The sequence below is a fragment of the Vidua chalybeata genome, chromosome 6 (genome assembly GCF_026979565.1).
Source record: "Vidua chalybeata isolate OUT-0048 chromosome 6, bVidCha1 merged haplotype, whole genome shotgun sequence".
Lineage (NCBI taxonomy): Eukaryota > Metazoa > Chordata > Aves > Passeriformes > Viduidae > Vidua > Vidua chalybeata.
In genome coordinates this window covers 26,330,598-26,336,597 of record NC_071535.1, presented here as the reverse complement: position 1 = coordinate 26,336,597, position 6,000 = coordinate 26,330,598, and positions in this window count along the sequence as shown.

Sequence of the window (6,000 nt, the reverse complement as noted above, 5' to 3'; positions counted from 1 at the left end):
CTCACTTTTAAAATGTGCAAGCCATAAAAGAAAAAAAAGGAAAAAAAAAGGCTGATACATAAAGATAAAAGATGCAAGCTTTATACAGCTGCTATATTCAGCTGTTTTTAAACACTCAGTGTATTAGTCAATGTATCAATGGATCCAGAATGTTCAATTAACCCATCCATAGAGATATTATTGCTCACTAACTTTGTCTTTCACTCCAGAGCACGTCTACAGATCCTCGTGCCAGGAGAGTTCCACACAGGCCTGGAGCTTCAATGAGAAATCTCCAGTCGCAAGACCAGAGCTTTTGTACTGGCAGTCAATGGCAGAAAAAATATATATATTTTAAAATATAGGTCAAGTTACCTGAGTATGCTCTACTTGCATATAGTATCAGTGGTCATCTTTCTTTTGTATGTTTCCTGGTATTAAATTATTCCCTTTCTTAGTAAGGGTTTTTAAAAATAAATAAATATATAAATAAAACATGATAGAGCTGCTTTTCCCCTCTCAACAGTCAGGTTTTCTCTCTTGAGTGGTAAGTGGGGAGGGGGTGTACAAATCTTGCTTTGAATTTCTTGATTGCATTTTTGTCTTTTGCTGAAGTTTTTCTTTTCTTTACACTTGTACAGTCAAACAGAGACTTGGAACAGATTCTACTTGGAAAATACTTTTAAAATGCCCTGAAAGTGTCTAAAAATAAGGCTTGTGATTGAGCAGAATATAAGAGCAGTAGACAAACATCTCTATGGTGTCTAGAAATTATTTGGATTTTTGGATCCCCTTTTATTTATTCAGCAATATGCACAGGACTTCATTGTGTCTTATAACCTATGGCTGCTGTGATGATTTACAAAAATTAAGGATTACATCTGCATACTTGCCATTCTCATGTGTTGTACACGTTTTTCTTTGTGTTTCTACTCATTTATTTTCAAGAAGCGACAACCTCACAGGCACTTGTAGTAACAACAGATTGCTGGACTCATACAATCCGAAAGATCATGTTAGGATGCCTGTTTCCTACTGAGTATATTGTATCTCACTTGAAATGGTGGCATGGTACAAATACAAATCAATAAAAAAAGGTACACAGCAGTCTGTGTTATGCCTTAAGAACAGATTAGTGTGGTGATTTGGGACATGTACTCAGAGGACAAGCACTGTCACTGAATAAAGTGTGTTATGATTGGACTTCAGTACTCAATCCCATCCAGATTCTGTCTTGAACTTTAAAAAAATCCAATCTATCCTACTAATTTGGGATAAATTACTTGTATCACAGAAAGGAAGACTTCTTGTCTCTCCAAAAAACATAAATAAATGTTTAACATAAGGATATGGTGGAAAGAAATAGTTTTCCTCTGGATGAAAGTCTGCATTTCAGGATGACAGCCTTCAACCACTGGGTGTGTATGGAGTTTGAAATTCTGCTTGCATTTAACTCAATGTAAACTTCATATATGTTTGTCTAAAAGGAAAATAGGTTCTTCTAGAGCTACTCCAAACACAAGGAAATAGTGCTGAGTATGTGTTGTAATAACCTTGCCCTTTTTTATATTTTAGTGAGGTAAAATGCTTTGGAAAATGTTCTGTGAAGCACATGTTCAATTATTTCAGTTTATGTGTAATTTTAATGAATGTGTCAAGTTATGTGGCTCAAGTTAGCATGATGAATCAGAGCCTATGAATGTTGTAAATAGAAGGTTCCCTGAAATTCTGGAACTGACAATTTCAATTACACAGGAAAAGGAAAGGAAAATGCTGACAAATAGGTCAAAACAACTCCAACAGAGGCTCTTCAGTAAGAGTAGGAAAAGGGAAAGGTGATGAGGAAAAGTGTATCCAAAACCTGCAAAATGCCTGAAAAAGTATGCTCTTGGCAGAACAGAAATACTTGGTGGCAGAAGAGAAATACAGAAATTAATGGACCAAAGCTATGCATATTATGGCTTACAGAAGAAGCTGCAAAACTGCACTTCCTTTCCCTCCTCTTCTCCACTTTCTGTCCTTTCTCCCCTCTTTCCCATCCAGTGTTTACAAATATGTATTTGGAAACAAACTATTTATATTGTAAATTGAAATAGAGATATGGTACCAGCTTCAACACACCACTTGCCTGTCCAGGAGGAAGATGAGTTGACCATCATCAGAAACTTAGGGCACAACTCAGTTCCCAAACTGGTCTGCTGCCACTTTTGCTACCCAAGGATATCCCACCTGGGCTGTAGTTACCTCTCCTGGAGCCCTGCTTTCCTTCAGGATCTGCCATCCCTGTGCTTACTTACTTAGTACCCCAGGATGACTCAGGGGCCTAAAATGTCATGATAAGGCACCCAAACTGTACCTAAATTCACTCATCATGTTTTTATCCAGCATATTTGTACTATTGACAACCAGTTTCAATTAATGGTCAAAAGCTGGATGTAATGAATAATCATGCATCTATGCTGAAAGGTCAACAGTGGGAAAATGTACAGCTGAAATGGTAATTTTTTTACCATGTCCACATAGTAAAATTTAACAGATCTACATACACTGGTCTATTTAGTGTAATTTAAGGCTGCTTCAATTAATATTATACATGGTTCTTATGTCCAATATCTCAAATTTCAACTCAGAGAAAAAAAATTGCAAGTGGAGAATGTCTCTACTGATTCCAAGAAGATACTTAGAGCTGAGGACAATCACTCCAACCTTCAAGGTACCAAGTTGTTTGGGTCAATGTAAAATGTTAAACTGGGTTGTACAGTCAGAGAGCTGTAATGCAGACACTACTGTGTTATGAAATTTCTGGGAAGTAATAAACTGGCATTGGAAGTGTAAAGGAAAAAAAGCAGTAATGTGGAATGGCCCCTTATTCAGGAAACTTTGAAAATGTGCAGCCATAATAGCCATGGTGAAGTTCCCTTAAATGAGGCCTTGGTATGCAGTGGAATAAAGTCAAAAGAGGAGATTGTGGCAATCCAAGTCATACTGAATAAATGCATTCATTGGGCCAAATTGTGATATTACTCATGAGGGAACATTTTTTTCCCCTTTTCAATAAAAAAAAAAAAGGGAGCTGAGAACACTTTAAGATACAGGACACAAATGTGTAATTATTCTTGGCTAACATGGTAGCTGTTGATCATTTAATGAAACCATAATTACCATATAATGGCAGGGTATTTATATGACAGATTACTACATTATTACAGGGTAAGTGTGTGATTATTTCTGTCCTCAAAATCAGAATAAAAACACATGGAAGTGGAAAAATAAGTTGAAAAAAGAGAGAAAAAAAATCTGAATTTCCCAATGCCACTCCCATATTGTTACTCTATCCACACCTCAATCACACAGTGATGGCAATGGCCACCAGCATTCATGATGAAGCCAAATCTCCTCAGGAAACCCATGGAACAGCACAACAGATCATAAGGCTCTTTGCCAAATGGCTGCAGCTCTAGGCTTCATTGTACTCACAGTTCAACTGATTCAATAGCAGTTTGGTTGCTGGTCTCTTGTCCTCAGAAGACACTATACTCCTGCTTGTTTAGAGGCATCATATGCATGATGGATGTAAAAAATTGCACTGAGAGGTCCTTAACTCCCACTTCCATGTCGCTAGGCAAGAACAGTGGGTTTCAAAGTAATACCACTTTTGTCCTGGATGGGTAAGTTTAATTTGCCAGAGCTGAGCATTATTTGCTATGGTTTGATTTCAGTCAACACTGCTGGTGTTCACTGGTGAAATTTTGAGCATTTAGTAAGGATTAATTTAAGTTGTGGGAAAATACTTTAATGATTCTATTTAGGGGGAAAAAATGCGATGACAAGTTATGAATTTACAAAGTTACAGAGAGAGTTTTATAAGCTGAACGCAGTCCATGTCAAGTTTTATGAACAGGATGGCAACTTTCCATGTGGGAGGAAAAATCAAATTGTAAACCCAGCTGATTCAATGATTCCCCAAGCCCTGCCTGGGTGTTAAAAGGGCCGTGCAATCATATGCTTCACCTGAAATTTGCCTCTGCATCTTCACAGTGCTACTTCAGCTGTGTGGGAGAAGGTGGCCAGCACTCCCTGCTTCCAAAAAGCACTTGCTGAGCCAGTATTCTAAGATACCAGTTATTGTAAATGACTTTGGCCCTGAATCATAACTTCTGAATTTGATAGAATTCTTAAAACTGAGTTTCCTAGATTTTTATACAAGAAGCAGTATTACTGCAGCTATTTTCAGTCTTTGATATTAATTTTCTTTTTTCTTATTGAAGTTCTTTAGATTGAGGTAAAATGGACTTAGGTAAAAGCCACATACTGTTATGTTTGCTCAGGATTTATTCTGTAGGTCTGTAAAAGAAATAAAAGTTGAAAGAGAAAAGGATTTGGAGGCACTAAGAAATCAGTCTGTGTATATTTATTTAGAAGTTAATTGTAATTGCAGTACCTTTGTAAATAGCTTCCTAAATAAAGTGGTTATTACTCCAAATGGTCAGTGATTGTTCATAACTCACTGCTGCTAGGTTACTTCACTCTGCACAGAAAAAAAACCCACTCTGTTTTTTTTTTTTTTTTTTTTATTCCTTAAAAGAATAAAAAAGATGTTGGTGGGAAATCAGTTATGTCAGAACCTAAGCCAGCTCTCCCTGAAGCCAAATGGAGCCCCAGAAAACTCCCAATAAGCGCCAGCATTCATTCATAAAAGGCTACAGGTAGGGAGATGATGCACGTGGCCTGGGAGAGTAATGAGAGACTTCTGTAAACTTTCACACTTATTCAGTGTTGTGCCTTTTGTGAACTACACTTCACATTTACTCCAGATGAAAATTAATGAATGAAAGAAGTTTTATGTACTGAACTCTCTGCTTCTGGTATCTCTTTAGTATGGGCTGCTTCTGCCTCCACTACATTTTTAGAACAATAAACAATTAAAATATATTGTTCAAATACCCTTAAAGTAGCACCTATAGATCAAATGGAAAATAAAGTTAGTATTAGTGAGGTCTAAATTCAGAAGATTGAAGTGTTAACATTTTTGCCTATCTGGTGTTCTTCATAAAGTTTATTTTTATAAAGATAAATGTAGCTAGAAACTGAGTTATTTTCATGTTTTTCAGATTAACTGTATTTATGAAATATTGTCATCAGGTGCTGCTTCCAGTGGTCTTAAAAAACTAAGACATTCAACAGCAGAATATGAATAATCCTATGCTTCTTCTTTTGGGAATAGTGATGTTTTCATTATTAACATTTCCATTAGGAAAAAACAATAAGATTTTCATCAAATATAGTTTTTTAAAAATTCTCAATAACTCAACAAGACATGAGGAAACAAAGATTTGTCCCCTCACTGACCCACTTTATGCCTAATATTAAGCTTTCAAAAAATCTTCCAGCAATTAAGTCACATGTTACTGTGGAAATCCTTTAGCCATTAAAAAGTTGCTATCAAGGATCCAATCCTTTCTGGTACAATAATTTTCAGTGACTTCACTCTAAAAGAGTACAACTTCAAGCAAGTCTCATGAGGATGGACTTTAAAATGCAGATGAAAACAAATTGTAATTACTTCTTATAAATATGTGTGGCAGCCAGTCTCAGGCCACAGAGAGCAGCAGGCACAACTTTCCCAGGCATTGTCCTGGGGAAGGCTGTGAGAAGATCAGAGAAAAGAATGATAAAAAATTCTTATCTTCACTTGCTGCACCTGTTGTGCACACGTGGAATGTGTTATGGAGATTTGTTTACCAAAGGGTGATCTTTTAATTGGCCAGTGGTGATGGTGTTTGGAATCAAGGACCACTCAGGTAAAATGGTATTGGACTGTCTGTAAGGGTGGCGGGTTTCTTAATAAATATAGTATAGTACAATAAAGCAATTGTTCAGCCTTCTGGAATCATGCAGTCAATGCTAACTATTACCCTGTGGGGACCCACGCTACGACAAATATTTTTCAGCTATTGTTATTTGTGCATCTTCTCTCTCAACCATTTCTAAGCAAAGGTCATATATTAGTAATTTTATGAT